The sequence below is a fragment of the Octodon degus genome, unplaced genomic scaffold (genome assembly GCF_000260255.1).
Source record: "Octodon degus isolate 3935 unplaced genomic scaffold, OctDeg1.0 scaffold00184, whole genome shotgun sequence".
NCBI lineage: Eukaryota > Metazoa > Chordata > Mammalia > Rodentia > Octodontidae > Octodon > Octodon degus.
In genome coordinates, this window is record NW_004524760.1 from 2,805,962 (window position 1) to 2,824,468 (window position 18,507).

Consider the following 18,507-nt stretch of genomic DNA (forward strand, 5'->3'; position numbering starts at 1 on the left):
CCATCAGCCATGGTAGAAATCCAGTTACTCTAAGACCTCCAAGCTGTGAGGAGGTCAAATCCACTCATATGAAGAGATCACACAGATGGCTGGGGAGGAGAAAGATGTGCAACCAGCTCCAAGGTGTTCCAGTGATTCCAAACCAGATAACACACAGGTAAACAAAGATCTCAGACCTAAAATGGCTATGTAATGAAGTACCTCAGGTGAGAACTACAAGGCTGCACTATCCATCCACGGAACTGTGGGAGCCAACAATAAATTGCTGTTCTACTCTGATAAATCATTTTTTTTTTTGGGGGGGGGGTTATTTGTATTTTTTATTCTGTTAGCATTTTGTAAACTAACACAGAAGTAAAAGAAAATGACTGAAACGTAAATGTGAAAAGCTCTTTATAATTCAATCCATAATTCTAAACAATCACCTTACTCACAAGTCAGTGAAAAAAAAAAAAAACAACCACCAACTATTATGAAGGTAGGACAACTTATATCACAAAAGAACCAAAAAATAGAAAACATTTCATAAAAAATATATTCCAACTATGAAAAGAATTGCTTTTTCAGTGTCTTCACATCTTTCTCGTCTGTGTAATTATGTACAATACATTGTTTCCTCGGATAAATGCACCCCCATACTGATTCTTCAGCTATCCATTAACATACTCTTCTGTCTGCTCCAGGGCTATGTTCATATAGCCATCCAGGCAAGCCAGGAACCCTCGGTAATCCACTCCTGAATTTAATTTGACCACAACTGGCCTTCCAATGATTTGCTTTAAGAAGTCACTAGGGGTTTGCTTCCGCAGACTCATTGCAACAAATCTTGAGAGGCAGGAAACCCGAGTTCTAATTGCAGCTCTGCTACTTAATTAGCTGTGTGACTTGAGTAACTCATCACTTCACCTCTCATGGCCCCAACCTCCTCATCTCATGGCTATTACCCAGAACCCTCCTCTAGGCGCCCCACGAAGCCAGCCTCCGTGGATGGTCAGCGAAAACCGAAACCCTCTGATAAATCTTGAATTGATTTGTTATCACACAGACAACTAGGGGACATGCCAGGGAGCAGTAGGCACGAGGGTCTGAGAAGGACACCACAGCATTGCTTCAGGGCAAAGAAAAATGATGTCCAGGTCTAAGAAGAGACTTCTCAAAGGTTTAGGTGGCAAGAAAGATAGGGGCAATCACTTCAGAACCCTGACATCAAAAGCTGCCTTCTCTTGGAGTCTTTCCACCCAAGTCAAATTCTTCAGAGAAAGGGATTCCAGTTAGTATGGGTAACTGGAATCATGGGCAGTGAAGAGAGAATGTGTTGACATCTTATAGTGACCTCAAGATTGCCAATATTAGGGAAAGTAATTCTTTAAAAGATGAAGTAGTAAAGATACTGGAAGAAAGGGGATGGTTCCTGGGAAGGAAACTCAGATCCCACCCGTGCCTAGTCAGTTCACTTTACTGACTCAGTTACTATCTCCTCTTTCTAGGATGAAGTCTGATTTTGTCTATTCATGCCAGGCCACACTGAGCTCTGGGTAAGAAAATAGTCCAACTAATTGAGGCTGGGTAGCAAGGCTTGATCACTTATTATAAGATCCTCCTTATACTTCCTGACAGGACTATTGTGTTTTCTATTTTGTTTTGTTTTATTTTATTTTTTATGTATTTGGTACAGGGTCTCACTACACAGCTCAGACTCTAGTGATCCTCCTGTTTTCAGCCTCCCCAGTGCTGGGATTACAGGTGTGAGCCACCACGCCTGGACTTGGTCAGGCTCAGCGCAACTGAGGGTGAGGCTGATGTGGCATGTGGCACTGGGGATCAAGCCTTAGTCCCTGCTCTTGTCTAAGAAGGCGCTTGGTCTGCTGAGCCATCTTGCCAGCCTGTGTTTTGTATGTTAAATGCCTCCCATGCTGTGGGGTTTGGTCACTAGCCTGTGATACAACTGGGAAATGGTGAACCCTTTAAAAAGTGGGGTCTTGTGGAAGGAAGTTATGTAGCAGGGAGTGTGCCCTTGACCCTCCTACCTCCCTCTTTGTTTCCACCTCTTCTTTCACACACTCCTTCCATGATGCAGCTACAGTTCAAGTAAAGGAAGTAAGTAACCATGGACTGAATCCATGAGCCAAAATTGTCTCCTTTGAAGTTGATATTCTCTAGTATTTTGTCAACTGATAGAAAGCTCCCCATCATGGATATAGGATGGCAGGTATTCTGTATTTGCTTCATGGGCAGAGGTCATGACCAAGGACTCTAGGTTGATGTTCTAGGCATCCTAGTGGTTGGACTGTGCAAGAGCTCCTCAAACTTCAGTGGGTCAATTTTCCTATTTAATTACAATGTCTACTTTTGGGTTGAAGAATCAAATAAGAAACTCCAAGCACTCTGACATACAAGTGTTCAATGGTGATAGTATACCATTTTTTCTAAAGATTGAGACCTGCTACCATATCTGATACTTGACCCACAGTGACAAGGCTCAGAAACTTCAGGTAGTTGCTATGTGTGCCTCACCCCCATCCTTTCGATGCCTAAAGAATTCCAACCACTAGCCCCAATCTCTCTGTGTTCAGGGGCTTTCTTTGTCTGCTATTCAAGGCTAGTAAATTGCCAAGGAGTTCAAGACTATACTTTCCCCACAGCTGTCCTGCACCAATGACTATGGAGTGCTGATGCATAAGCACCCCAACCCCTTGCCCTTCAGATGGGATGTATCTGACAGTACACAGTAGCTTCCAGAGTTCCCGAGAGGGAACAAACTCCAGGTGTCCACTATGGTAGCTCCCTGGATGATGAATCCTTAATTAACTGTCCATCTGTTTTACTTCCTATCCAGAAGCTGAGATCTCCTCCTGAGTAAATTGCTTACACTTGAATTCTGGTCTCAGGTCTGCTTCTGGGGGAACCTAAACAAAGAAAGGAAAATCCTGCCTCTATAACAAGAAGGGTCAGACTCCTGATACCTTATGCTGGCTCCCAAATCTTATGAAGATGGCTATTGAAATATCTGGACTCCAATATTGTGTCTTGTGGTCTTTAGAGCAGCTCTTTGGACTGTTTAACTACTCTCTCCACACATATCTGCCATTCTGATATTAATCCAGTTCTTTAGGACCCTTGTTCACACCTTCCCTGCCCCATCTGTGTTCATAGGCATTGGGCTGTGACTTTCTAATTTGACTTGCAGATGAGGGAGACACATCAACAGAGGGTCTTGGGATTTCTGAAGCTGCTTGCTGTTCAAAATTCATTGTGCTATTCCCCCACATGAAAGTTCATGTGAATTTTGCATGTATGCAAAATAAGATATATTTTAAAAAATGCTTATCTTAAATGCTTCATGTTTTCAACTGCTTGTCATAGGGTAAAATTGATAGCTCATTAAGATGGCCCACACTTATCCTTGGAATTGATTTCTCACCAGGTCCTCAAGTGTGTTACTTAGGCCTGTGAGAGAAACATGTGTCACTAGATGTGATAGTCAATTTCATGTGTTAACTTGATTGGGTTAAGGGCACTCAGATAGGTGATTTCTGGGTGTGCAAGGATGTTTTGGGAAGAGAATTGCACTTGGATCAGCAGATCCAGTAGAGATCTGTCCTCACCAATAGGGGTGGTAGCATCTAATTTCATGAGGGCCCAGATAGAACAAAAAGGCAGGAAATAATTCTCTGTCTGTCTCCTTTTCTCTCAGTTGAAACCTATATTTTCTCCTGTCCTTAGTCATTGGCACTCCTGGATTTCAGGCCTTCAGACTGCTGGGTTTATACCAGTTTCTTCCTCCCCCAGGTTTTGACTACACCACCAGCTTTCCTGAGCATTTAGCTTGTAGATATTCGGACTTCTCGACCATAATCAAATGCATTAGTCCTGTTCTATTTAAGATCTCTCTTTTTCTTTTCTTTTTTCTTTCTTTCTTTTTTTTTCTTTGCAGAACCGGGGATTGAACTCAGGCCCTTGTGCTTGCAAGGCAAGCGCTTATTCTACTGAGCTATCTCCCTGGCCCCATTTTTTTTTTTTTTTTTTGGTACTTTAGGAAAGGGTCTACAGGGTGTTCGGGGTCTCACTATTAGATCATACTCATAGTGATTCTCCTGTTTACAGCCTCCTAAGAGCTGGGATTACAGGCACACGCCACCATGCCCAGTCTCAATCGCCATCACAGCATGCCCCAGGGGCGGGGCTGGCACAGTGGACCTGGAGATTGAACCCTTGGCCCCTTCTCCTGCTTGCAGGCATTTTAAAATCTTTTAACCCTGGTTCCACCAAAAAAATAAAAATAAATAAAAATAAATAAATAAATAAATAAAATATCTCCTTTTAAAAATCTCTCTAATCGGGCTGGCCAGATAGTTCAGTGGATTAAAGTGCCTGTTTAGGCTGATGCATGAACAGGGATTCGATCCCCAGAGGGCTGTGTCAGCCTCCCCACAGGGGCTAATGTGGAAATTCTTGAGTTACACTCCAGGTAACTTGGGGCCTAGGTCTTTCCTAGGCTTACCACTTGAGCCAACAGTAGATAGGACCCAATCTTGGGATTTCTCAAGTTCCAGTAAGTTTCTTGCTTTTAATCTGGCCAGCCTGGGAAGAACTGAACCAAGGGTATTGCCCCTTCAGCACTGGCATGGGTGCTTAACTGATTGCTCCTCCAAATATCAGATTCGGGTCTTTGCTTCAACACAGATTTAAAGTAAAGAAGTAACAAAAATCTTAATATTTCTTGTTTTCAGTATTTCTTATCTCTTAGAACTGTTCTCTTCTTTGGAGGTTGATTGAGAAAAAAGAGGGATAGTGGTGCATATTTGTAACCTCAGCTGCTTGGTAGGCAGAGGCAGGAGCATCACAACTATGAGGTCACTCTGGGGGAACCTAGCAAGACTGTGTCTCAAAATAAAATTTAAGGGCTGGTGAGATGGCTCAGTGGTCTAAAGCACCCACTTGGAGCAAGCTTGGCAAAGCATAGGGACTGTGGTTCGATCCCCCAGCACCACATGCCAGCCAGCCCCACCCCCTGGTGGGCTGAGCTGGCCACACACACACACACACACACACACACACACACACATAAATAAATAAAAATTAAAAAAAAAAAAGAAAATTTAATGAAAGGGCTGGGGATGTAACTCAGTGGTAGAGTGTTTGCAGAAGGCCTTAGGTTCAACCCCCAGTCCTACTACAAGAAGAATGAGGGTGGAGGATGAGTTGGCTTCCTTGCTGGGCCACAGTATCTCTCAGTATTTCTTCCTCAAAGACCTTATTCCAATTCCAAAGATGTGCTAAAAGGAATTTAATGCATTTGGTGATATTCTTGGAAGATAGTTTTCAAAGAGATATAAAGGCCTCATTCCTTTCATTTTTTGAAAGTAGCACACTATGAATATTAGTATTTGTTGAAAAAATGTCAATAAATTCATCACGGAGAGATTGGGAGGAAGGGACCAAAGGCAAATGGTCATAGGGGAAGGTGTTAAGTTAGGTCTGGGGTACTAAGATATTTTATTTCTTTAAAAAAATGCATAAAGACAAGGCATTTAACTGAATCCATGAAGTGCTTTTACTTTTCAAAATTAGTTCAAGAAGCTAATGGCATTTAGTTTCCTATTACCCCGGCAAAGACAGTGCCCCGTCCTCCGTTTTCAATTTTTACCCCAAATGTCATTCAGATCCAATGTACCAATAGATACAAAGCATAAAAAGGAGAAAGGGTGGGTGGGGCTGATGAGCAAATTAAATCCGTGTTATTCCTTTAGCAAGCAGGCTAATTTACAATTTAAGCTTCACAACAGGCACATTGTTGTAACAACATCTGCATTTTATAACTCACCCTGTGACTGCTTCCACCATGATCTGCTGCCTGGTTTATAATATGCACTGTGCGGAGTGCCCAAGGCATGGTCAGGGAGGCCTTCTGCCACGGTGATTAGATTTATGGTCCCAGCCTCCATCCTAGGAGAGATTAGCAAGACTATGGCTGTTTAGTTTGGCAAAGACCAGAGAAGCAGAGGATGTAATAGGTACATTATAGAAAATGATAAATGAAGAAAAGAAAAGCTTATGGGGCCTCATATATGCCACGGCAAAGACACTTAACACACTTGAGTCCCCGCCCTAACTGTGTCACTAAACCGGGTGGTGTGAGGCTGTGAAGAGCCAGGCCTCAAAGGGAAGACACTGTGCTGATGGGAATTGTCTGGGTGAATGTATTTATATGAAATAGCACCTATGGCTAAATTTGCATGGATCAATTTACCAGGGCCATCCATCCTACTTTGAGGCATGGTGACAAGGCTGGTTGAGCTTCCTGGTTCCCAGGGGAAGGGGCCCCAGACAGCTTGGCACCAGTCCATTCCATGGGGTGTCTGGGTTTCCAGCAGCCTCTTTTCTGTAAGAGATGGAGAGGGGAATCCAGGCACTGGATGAATGCAGATCTCTACGGGGCTTCAGGGTAGGTGAGGCTGGGATGCTGTATTGCCCAAACCTAGCAATTAGGTAGAACCCAATATCAAAGTAGACTACCAAGACTGCCTCCTTGAACAGAAGGGACCTGGGACTGCTGGATTTTATTATTCACTAGAGAGTTTATCTCTCAACTCAAGAGAACATTGTGAATAGCCCAGTGATACTGCTTTTGATGTTAATATGGGAAGTGGGTCTTAGGTTCAGAATGTTGAAATGTCTTCCAGAATCCATGCGGGAATAATATATAGCTTTCAACCTCCCTGTCTAGATGTCAGATATGAGAAGTCCATGTTTTCCAAAATTAAAGCATGAATTCTAAGGAACAATGGAGTTTAAAAGTAAGAAAACTATATGGAGGGAGAGAGGTAGCTCCTGAGAGATAGGAGGGGAACCCAAAAGTGGGTTGCCAAGGAGCCTGCTTCTTTTGTTTTTGTATTTTAGGGAAGGGTGTTCAGGGTCTCACTGCATAGATCACACTTCTAGTGATTCTACTGTTTACAGCCTCCCAAGAGCTGGGATTACAGGCATATGCCACCACGCCCAGTCTCACTTGCTAGCTCAGTGCTCCCTGGGGGAGGGGCTGGCATGGCAGGCCTGCAGATCGAACCCCCAGCCCCTGTACCTGCTTGCAGGCCTTTTAATCTGCTGAGCTATTGGGCCAGCCCAAGTCTGCTTCTTTAAGAAAGTTTTATAGAGCAAAATTACAATGTGGGTACAAAAAGGTGGGTACAATGTGGGACAAAATTATGATCGACCAATAATATTACAAGCATAGCCAGTTTGGTATTATTTATCCAAAGAGAAAGCAGGTCACATAGAAAGTGTACATGGGAAGGACAAAGATCTTTTGAGGAAGGGATGGATCAGGAGGTCCTGTTCACTTACCCGGGTGACTGATGTCTATCTAGACTTTATTGGAACAAGTGAGTACAATCTTCCAGTTATTGCTTATCCCTCAGGGAGGCATGTAGGCATGATCACTACATCTTTAGCTCAAGGCCTGGTCTTCAACAGATGTGCTGCCAGCCACAGTTGTGTTCTCATCCACGGCACTGATGTCCCGGAGGGCCCAGCCCTGACTATCTGTCTACCTAACTTAGTTGTCTACAACAGTCCCAGTTTCTTTTCTGGCTCCTTGCCCTCAATTCCCTTTTTCATTCCTCTGTTTCCCCTTTGGATACCTTGGTTGCAACTTTTAGGCTCGCTATGGTTGTGGGACAGGAATGGTAAAAGAATCGGAGGCACAGGGAGTCAGCAGCACAAAAGCTAAGCTCTTGAGTCATAAACAACCCCCAAGCCCAATACCACCCACAAGTGAGGGAATTACTGGGCTCCAGCGCTTCCCTTTCCAACAGCTGCTACTGCAACAAAAGGGAACCCTCTTGGCAACACTGACTTTTCATACTTTTCTTTGTGATTTTCACTCACGCTTATTTATTAATTTAATTGATACATAAACATTTTACATATTTATTGTGGAAATATGATAATACATTTATACAGCGTGTACTGATTTACTATTCTTTTTTTTCCCTTTTCTCCCTTTCTCTGATCCTTTTCTATCTACCTCTTTCCATTTCTTCTTCCTTCCTTCTTTTCTGCCATTCATTTTTCTTTCTGGGTGTTATTAAACTTTTATTTATTTATTTGTTTATTTATTTATTTATTTATTTATTTTGCGGAACCAGGGATTGAACTCAGGCCCTTGCACTTGCCAGGGAAGCACTTATTCCACTGAGTCATGTCCCCGGCCCTTTATTAAATTTTCAATGGGAATTATTATTTAGGACTTCTTATTGCCTTTATATAATACGGTGACTAGTTTGGCTGATGGATTGCTCTTACTCTCCCTAAATGGAAATGCATGTCTGAGAGGAGTTCACAAGATTCTTGCTCCAGGGTGGTGAACTGTAGGAAAAATTTAAAAAGATTGGAAGACCAGCGGAGCCAACAGAAGGAGAAGCTCATTTGGGGGTTTTGTTGTTTTGTTTTGTAGCTTTGGGAAAATCAACTAATGCTCTGTGTCATTCTTTTGCAAAAAACTGAGACTCCTTCTTTAAACTCTAGTAATTTTACTTATGTAGATTAGGATCAGTAAAGGTTTTGAATGAAAAAGAGAGAGACAGGGAGGGTGTTGGGGAGTGTTGGGGAGGAGAGGGGGAGGAGGAAGAGAGAACTGCCTGTGGTTCTTTCCCACCTGGGAAGCTGGAAGGGTCAGTGCAGGGGCTTAGGGAGGACATAAGGGACATGGGACAGCAGGCCACTGATGGGTGTTAATTTTAATGTACGACCCAGGTGTTACTTATACTAATTAACTACAAAATTACATATTGCTGAGCTTCTGTAAATAGTAGGCTCAATAAAAGGAAGTAGAAACACTAAAGCAGATTCTATAGATATCCACAGTCAGTCTAAAACACTAAATGAAATGTATCGTGTGAAGGCACTCCTGGAAGCCACGTGTGGTGCACAGACCCCGAAGCACATCATCCTCACAGGCTTTTGGCACTGAAAAGGGTCAGCTACCTCCTAGTCCCCGTTAAGTCTTTATGCATTTAAATGATGGTTAACAGCTCAGACCAGGGAGGAGCATAACAACAAGAGCCTCCATTCAAGGGAGCTGCAGAGAAAAAACAGAAAATATCCTTACTGGTGTGTTTGTCCTTACGAAAGTGTCAGTGAGGGATCAGGCAACAGTCTCATCACTAAACCAGCCCTCGTTGGCAACGTGGACAATATTTGCTATTTGATTTCAAATGCTTTTTTTTTTTAAATGATAAATTCTTTTTTTTTTTTTGGTGGAACTGGGGATTGAACTCAGACCCTAGCACTTGCCAAGGAAGCACTTATTCCACTGAGCCATCTCCCCAGCTCCTCAAATGCTTTTGATAATTTCAATAAATCTGGAATAGGCCCATGTTCTAAAGGTGCATCATAAAAAGCTCATTCTAAACTCCCGTTAAAGAAAGTTAAAGGTTATCCTAAGTCTGAAGTCAATTTGTGAGCTCTATTTACATCAAAATGACACGCAGGAGCATCCTAAGTCCTCAGCGGCAAGTGTTCTTCCCCTCTACAGAACACAACAGCATTTTAAAAGACAAAGATGTCTTCCTCAGGGCGTTTCTGTTTCTTCTTGAGTTCCCTAACTGTCTTCTGTCCATCTTGGAGCCTCAGGAGTTCTGGCTGGGTGGGAAGACAGAAGGTGGAAGGAACAGTGGCCATCGGAGCCAGCTGCTTCCACTCTGCTCACACAGGGAGCAGCGCGTCCTGGGCCACCCTGGTTTTATTTACCTCAAAGCCACAGTGAGGTCTGGAAGCCACTCCCAGGCAGGCCTCTCCAGTCATCTCAGGGGGCTGGGAATCGCCCCAGGGGAAGCCCTTTGAGAGATGTGGCTGCCTCTGTCTCAGTTCTCCCGGGTGGTCAGCCTGTAATTTCAAGATTTACTGGCCTCACAGAGATAGCCAGCCACAAATGGGGCAACAGGGGTAATTACAGGGGGTTGCTCTACTAATCCCGGGTTACAAATGTTAGTTAGAAGGTAAATAAGCTTTGTGGAGGCATTTCCTGAGCTGCGTGGGTCCTGTGTCCTCTTTGCTTTATTTTCTTCTTCTTAAGAAGGGAGGGAAAGGGAGAAGGAGAGAGAGAGAGAGAGAGAGAGAGAGAGAGAGAGAGAGAGAGAGATTCTTATTTAATTTCACTGTGGCCAGTAGGACTTAGAAAGAGTCTTTGAAGCCCAAATTATTTTAATACTTTTTTGGTTTGTTTTATATTTGGAATTGGAAAAATTAGGAAGCCAGATTCCTAAAGCACCAAAGAATCAGCCTTATAATTTCCCCCAGTTCATGGATGAAGATAGATGGGACAGAATGATTTGGGGGAAAATATCTCCAAATTGAGCAAAAGAAATGAAACTTCTGGGATTTCTGCCCTCCTCAGAGAAGCTCCAGCCACCAAGTAGTCTTGGCTGTTGTTCCCCTCCCCTCCGTGAGAGTACAGTTGGAGGGAGCTGTTTCATCTGTGCCTGTTACCCTTAGAGAGTCCTCCCTGCACAAACAGGAATGTGGACCCCACACACTATGTGAAAGTGGTAGACAGCCAGGGCCTTAGGGGGATGACTCATGGCCTCTGCCAGACCACTGTCCTTTTGGGCCGGCCCTCTCTGGGAATGGTTTTGGGTGTTTTCTTTGCAGGATCCCGGAGGGCACTGAAAAATAGAACTGACTCCAGAGGAAGAAGACATCATAGCATAGTTTCTGAAGAGTAATCTCAAGTGAGGTGATTTGCAACCAGAGGCTGCTTTACACCAGTGCAGGTGGATGGGAGGCCGTCCTCCGGGCACTCAGGGTTAGGGTCCTCACCACTTTCCAGTGAAAGGTTCATTTCACAAGGCCTTGAGGCTTTCAGATCTCCCTTCAGATCAGGGTCCACCCTAATGGAATTGTAATGGGATGAGCCCTTCTCACTCCCTGGAGATGGGGCCCTTTGGAGAGAGCCTCATCAGACTCCCCTCACAGAGGAGTCAGAGCCCTAGTTTTACCTCCTCTAAAGACAATACTCACATGGGGAGCACAGACAACAGTAGGAAGATGTGAAACCTCTCAGCTCATCCCACCTGGAATGGAGCAGATACACAGAGCAGATGAAATGTTCTTCCCAACTTCTCCTGTCTTTATAGGATTCTCAAATGGACCCAGTTGTTATTATGGAGCTAACATGTGCTTTCCCTCTTTGTTCCGCTGAGCAGCTGCTCACCTGTTCCAAACCTTGACCCTGAGCACATTTCTTTCATATTGATCAAATAGGGTTTGTGGGCAATCCCTGAGGATAGGCCAATTAGGGGCCTAATTTAGAGTGATGCCTCCTAAATCTGCATAAATCAGGCAGACATTGAGATCTAGTAGGGGGCACACTTGTTTCAGGCAGGGAATCTGAGGTTCAATGAGAGTTTATAGCAGCTGACAGACCCCTGATAAGCCATGCGAGATCTTTGTGCCCTGTTTTTTTCTGTCTGCCACATGGGAATAAGGGCAAATCAAACAGGGGACACTGTGTGGACAACAACATGAGAGAGGGTGATGAAATCCAGAACGCTGCATGCAGGCAGCATGCTTGCTGGAATGTATGCCCGTGAGCATGGGCTTGAAGGTGTGGAGAGCCCTTAGCTGGGTTTAAGGTTTTGGGTTTAAGGTAAAAACTATCCTGGGAGGGTCCCCAAACTGCGTGCTTGATAGCACATGAGTCAGCAGAAAAGTTTCTACTGAAAACAGTGCTAAACCATAAACCTCAAACCCATTTATTAACAACTGAAGGTGAAACACTCAACTTTTAATCTTTATCTCTTTTGTTTCTTAGCTATTTTCTTTTTTACTTTTACATAGAGCAACCCACTTAACTCTCAAATAACCCTTATGCAGAGGTTAGGACCATAGTAAGTATAGGTGTGTTACCAATTTAAATAATGCCTGGCAACTTCTGAGCCAGAGCTATTTGTTTTTGTTTTATTTTGTTTTTATTTTTATTTTATTTTATTTTTTATTTTATTTTATTTTATTTTATTTTGCAGAACCAGGGATTGAACTCAGGCCCTTGTGCTTGCCAGGGAAGTGCTTATTTCACTGAGCCATCTCCCCGGCTTATTTTTGTCTTTTTGAGACAGTGTCTCACTTTGCATTTCAGGCTGGCCTTGAGCTCACTTTGTAGCCTAGGCTGGTCTTGAACTCACAACAATCCTCCTGCCTCAGCCTCCTGAATGCTGGGATTCAGCTGAGCCAGAGTTATTTGAATAATAGTACTTTCCTGTGTGTCAGTTTCCCTACTGATAAAATAGACCTAGTAAAAGTACTTGCTTTGGGGGTCACTGTAATAATAAATGCTATATGCAAATACTGAAACTAGAGCTTGTTCTATAGGAATGTTAGTTATGACAACTGAGGAACCCAGATGGGCTAGGTTAACTATCTTAAACTCCGCTGCTCCAGAAAGCTGTGCTAGCAGACTCCAGACCCCGCCCCAGCTCTGCACCAACTTCATTTGCAAATGCTCCTCTCAGCACGGTGTGTCCTGGTCAGGACAGCCGCATTTGAATTTCCACCATTCAGCTGCCTAACCACGTGGGTGGTCTTGTGTGGGAGCTGGTGCTACTTACCACCTCTGTCTCTCTGCAAGACTGATTGGGAGCGAGAGCCTGCTGCTGCTCTCCCAACCAGCGTGCTTTGCTCCTGCAGCCTTCTGCCCTCCTTGCTGCCTACCATCTGCCCATGTGGCTGCAGCTATTTCCCAGGTATTGGGTCTGGGACACTGTACCTGTAATCAAGGGTATGGTGCTGTAGGTCCTGGAGACACATGAAAGAAGAACACCCCTTCCACCCAACTGTCTAGGTTGTCACAGCAGATGTGAGAAAACAGAGCAAAGGGCTGGGACTAGAATTAGTGGAATGGGCCACATAAGTACAAAGTACAGCAATATCTGCCCACTGAGGTAAATGAAAGCTTTATTTGGGACACTGAAACTGGATATGGTTAATTCAGGAAGGACAGCAGGAGGAGGTGTCCTGAGGACTGCTTTGAAGAATGAGTATGGCTTCTTAGAGTCAAGGAGAATGCACACACACACACACACACACACACACACACAAATTCCTCCAGTCATTATATTTTTCACTGTAAAATTAGCTGTAAGGATATAATGCCCATTTACTGAACACTTACTTTGAACCAGAGACTATATATATGCATTTAGTTCATAAATCTTCACATTCTACATAGATTCAGTTACATAGTTTCATAAAATAACAGCCATAATGACAGCCTCTATGGTGGGCCAGTGGTGGTACTACCTTACCTTACCTTACCTTACCTTACCTTACCTTACCTTACCTTACCTGTGGTAGAGGTCAGCCAGTGTAGCCATCTGACAACTGAGGCCCAGAGAGGCCAAGTTCTCTCTCTGAGGCACACAGATGCTAGCTAATGATATTTGAGCTCATAGAACCTAAAGCACAGTGATAGATGTAGGAGTTGTTTTCCTTTGTGTGTGTGTGTGTGTGTGTGTGTGTGTGTGTGTGTGTGTGTAACTGGGGATTGAACTCAGGCCCTTGCGCTTGCCAGGGAAGAGCTTATTCCACTGAGCCATCTCCCCGGCCCTACATTTTCCTTATTTTTAAAAGAATTATCATATTGAGAAGGTGTTATTGTAGCCTGCCAATTATGAGCAAGGTGGTTGGGGCTGAGTATTGTAAGAAGATTCAATCTTTGCGCTCAACACTATGTAATACTACAAATACTGTCAAATTAGTATTATTTTGTTTAGTGAAATTCTGCATCATTTCTAATTCTTGCAACAAATATTTTTTTGGTGGAACCGGGGATTGAACTCAGGCCCTTGTGCTTGCAAGGGAAGCACTTATTCTACTGAGCCATCTCCCTGACCCTCATTTCCAATTCTTACCAACTGATCTATAAATTCAACATTTTTTTTATGTATTTAGAACAGGCTCTGCAGGGTTTCACTACACAGATCAGACTTGTAGTAATTCTCCTGCTTTCAGCCTCCCAAGTGCTGGGATTACAGGTGTATGCCACCATGCCCAGTCTCAATTACTGTCTTAGCTTGCTCTGGGGGTGGGGCCAGCACTGCATGCCAGGGATTGAACTCCGGTTCTTGCACTTTGCCTAAGCAGGCACCTAGTCCTCTGAGCTATCTGGCCTGTCCAGTATATTTCAATTATAACCCCAGCCACCTTTTGTTTTCTGGTAGAGGTTGAGAAGTTAATTCTAAAAGATATAAGGAGAGCAAAGGACCTTGAATATCCAAATATGTTTTGTTAAATAAACACAAATTAGGGAACTTACTTACTCTTTCACTCCATGACTTGCCATTTTAAACACAATACAGTTACACTGCCTAAAGGCAAATAACCAAACAATGAAGCAGAACAGAGTTCTTGAAATCAACCCACACAGATACCATCAAATCTATCAATACAATCCAATGACAAAAGAAAACTGCCATAAATGAAACCCAAGTAATGGGATAGTCACAGGAAAAAATTGCAAAAATCAATTTAGTGTGGACTTAGTTCTAAATACAAAAGCTAAAATATAAAAATATAACATCTAAAAGAATGAAAACACTGAATCTGCTCAAAGTTGTCACAAAATATTTTCTGATTTCTTTGAAGCAGCTACACCCCAATACAGAACACATTTCATGTCATTCTGGGTGGCTCCAAGAAAAACAATCAGTGAACTAAGATGGTATAACTGTAGGACCAGCTAGATCTGAATTTTGTCTGGTAAGGACAAATTTTTTATTACTTTATATTTTGATGATCAGGAAAAAATGTTCACTTTCATTGATGGACAAATGCAGACTACACCGTGTTTAAATGATCCCAAAAGAGATTTTCTAATCCTCAGCTCAGGGTATCATGGATAGGAGAGCATTTCTTACTTGCTTTTCTCTCTTTTGTCTACTTCCAAAAGTAGGAATTAAAACAACGGCAGCAACAAAGACATACAATGTGAAATCATCTATCCAAGTTCACAGAGAACTGCTCCATCAGGATGCAGTTGGATCATTCGATTTTTCACTGTGACCCCATGCACAAATGATTTCGTGTGATTCAGAAAGTCGGAGTCTGGTACCCACAGTTGGTCAGCTCCTCTGTCTAAGGTGAGGTTAGTGGGATTCCAGAATAAGAGAGCCTTCTGTCTTTCCAAGACTGTTGGAAATACATGGTGAGTGTATAGCCTTATGAAGGAAGCCAAGACAGAATTTTACTATCATCTTTATCTAAGGGGGGCTAAGGGATGGTGGTGCTTGCTTGCCAGAGAAATCCATGGGACCTGTGTGCGAGTTCAGCAGGGTCCTTGTCTCAGTTCACGAAAAGGAGTGGTGCTCTTCGTAGCCAGCTGGGCATCATAATCAGCACTGAGAACCAGCTGCACCAGGAGCCTCAGAACAACTGTTTTCCTGGCTAAGCATTCAGTTCATCTCTGTAAATGATCAGGTGGACACCAGCCTTGTGGTTTTGTGCTGGCCTCTACCCCTGAGGCCTGTCTTAGGTGACAGAGGAATTCTGCAGGGTGGGTCATGGCTTTGAAGTCACTCCCCTCAGAGCAGTGAGACTTTCACAGTGATTCAAGTCCCCAAAGGGAATGTTTCCAGGAGGAGAGAGAGCTCAGCAGAGGTTGTGTCTCCCCTTGTCATCCAGCCTTGGTGATCACATGACATCACTTCTACAAACTCTACTCTTGTCCAGAGGGAAAGCACATGAGGGTCACCTCTTTCTTTCCCCTGCTATATTGGAGATTAAATTCAGAAACTTCTCATTGATCTACAGCCCCAGCCCTTTTCAAAATTTTGAGACATGTCCCTGATAAGTCTCTAAGTTGTTCAGTCTGGGGTTGAACTTGTGATCTTCCTGCCTCAGTCTCCCACAGTGCTAGGATGACAGAAAGGTGTCACCATCCCCAGCTGAGTGCCACCTCTTGATGAGGAAATAATGAGGCTCTGGCAGAGTGTAAAAATGCAGTGTCAGGTATTTTGGGGAAATACTGTCTTCCAGTCTCTTGATTGGGCCCTAGTGTGTGTGATGAAACAGTAGCCCAAGGTTTCTGGAGACTTGGGCTCCCCTCTGTCCCCTGACATCAGTAGTCATCAATGGAATTAGTGTACCGAAGGGAGTCTTGTATGGTCCCTCTGGGGCTCCTGGTGGCTTCTGTTGGTTGGGGCTTAAGCGAGCTATGGTTTCTGTAGCCAGAGACTTTGAAGTGAATAAAGGGGAGAAATGCCAGGGTCCAGTCAGTGTTCACTGAGTTCCTGAGATTTACTAGGTGACAGGCTTGCTGCTCATATTTGGGTAGCTTGAAGCAGGAATATACAAGCGATCCCCTTATCTATGTCTCAATATTTATAATTTACAAATACAACAAACTATTTGTTCAGTAAATACCTTCTGATCCTCTTAACGTGTGATCTTGTATTTCAGTCAGACCTTGAAGATCAAGAAAAGAGGTATTTACATGCCATGGGGGCATTTGGGCAGGAAAATCTGGGGTACCAGATGCATAGTGAGTAGTCTAGAATTGAGTTCCCCTGCTCCAGTGGACCCATCTTGAGTTGGTGGGCATCTCATTCTATGCAGAAGGAACTGGAATGGCCAGAGGAAGGCCACAAAGGACCTTTGAAAAGTGTGTTTTGGGGGGTCCCAGCCCAGAGGCCTCTGTTGTTCAGATCAATCAAGCAGGAAAGTGTCTGCACTCCTGTTCAGCCTGGTGGTAGGTGGGTGGTTTCCACCAGCCTTTGGGGCTTCCTTTAGATAGATAGGGATAGGTTCCCACAAGTAGATAGAATGCATCATTTGCATGTCTTTGGTATTTGTGAAGACAGCAAATATATATTTTTTTAGCTCTAAAATGAAGAGGAGACAGGAGACTAGCACCTATAGTTGAATAATGCTTCTTTCAGGATCTTCCAGTCATAATAAACTCTACCTGAGCCTTTAGAATATGCCCGACATTATGTGAACACTGTCCACCCCATACACCATTCGTTTAATCTGTACCACACCCTTAAGAGGAAAGTGTCATATGTTTCATATTGTATGGATGAGAAAACTGATGTGTCCAAGACCACACAATTAGTAAGTAGCAATTTCAGGATTTGAGTCTAGATTTCTCCAAAACACATGCTCTAAGTTATCATGCTTGCCCAAGACACTGATAAGAAAGATGCTGTTTTCCTCTGGATTAATGTCTGGAGGTGCCTGGGAGACAACTGGGGTGCAGGCATTCCTGGGTTCGGGAAGCCACTGACTAGTTGCCCTCCATAGCTGTCTCTGGTGCTTTCAACTTGGTCCCGTTAGTCTAGATCTTTTGTGAAATGAAGCTGCAGGGCTGGGCCTGACCATGCCATGCTTTTGCAAGGTGGAAATAGAGAAGCTCAAAGGGGAAAGTTTGCTTTTTTTTTTTTTTTTTTTTTTTTTTTTCTGGTTGGTTCCCTGCCAAACCAATTCACAGCATACATAAAATTTAAGTCTTTGGTTCCCCTTATTTTCTGTTGCCCTTTGCCCTTGGCTTTCCCCTGAACAGCCTTTCATTCCATTTACTATTATCTTTGATTGAATTATGAAACCGGAAGAATTTGCAGAACTAGCCAGAATAAATGGGTCCTTCTAATCCTGCCGTTACAGGGTCAAATCAGCAAAACACTTGGGTGTGAAGTATCCAGAGCCAATTTCATTATGGTCTCTATTTGTAGAACCCGGGTGACAAAAAATTATATTAATAACAAGGAAAAGATACCCTGAGTGGTTTTCCTATTTCACTTAGCCCAGCCTAGCAGACTATGCACATTACAGAAATCCAACTCTCCCCGTAGAAAGTTGTGCACCTCTGACCTCACTTGCCTATCTGGAAACATTATTCAACTCCACAAATGTTCTCATTGATTTAAGCCAAAAGACAAAGAGCTATCTCCAAACACAAAATTTCTAGGCTGCATTCTAACTATGTGGACATGTGGGCATGGCTGATGAAGTGGTGCCTTCACCATGTGGCATTGCTGTAAAGACAGAAGCAAAGAACAGTCTCTAGGTAGATAGGATTTGTATTCACTTTTCTTGTTTTCTTTCTTTCTTTCTTTCTTTCTTTTTTTTTTTTTTTTTTTTTTTTTTTTTTTGCGGAATGGGGGATCAAACTCAGGCCCTTCTGCTTGCCAGGGAAGCACTTATTCCAATGAGCCATCTCCTCGGGCCCTCTTGGTTTTTTTTTTTTTTTTTTATTTTTCAGGAAAGGTCTAACAGAGTGTTCAGGGTCTCACTACTAGATCTAGATCGGAATCAGTGATCTGCCTGTTTACAGCCTCCCAAGAGCTGGGATTACAGGCATGAGCCACCACACCCAGTCTCAATTGCCATCTCAGTGTGCCCCAGGGACCGGGCTGGCATGGCAGGCCTGGGGATAGAACCCCCAGCCCCTGTGTCTGCTTGCAGGCACTTTAATCTACTGAGCTATTTGGCCAGCCCTCACTTTTCTTTTTCTTT

At 43.5% G+C, this 18,507-nt stretch overlaps 1 pseudogene; it reads right to left on the reverse strand.

Moving 5' to 3' along the window:
* Positions 1-572: 572 nt before the first annotated feature.
* Positions 573-832, reverse strand: LOC101577122 (annotated as a pseudogene).
* Positions 833-18,507: the final 17,675 nt, after the last annotated feature.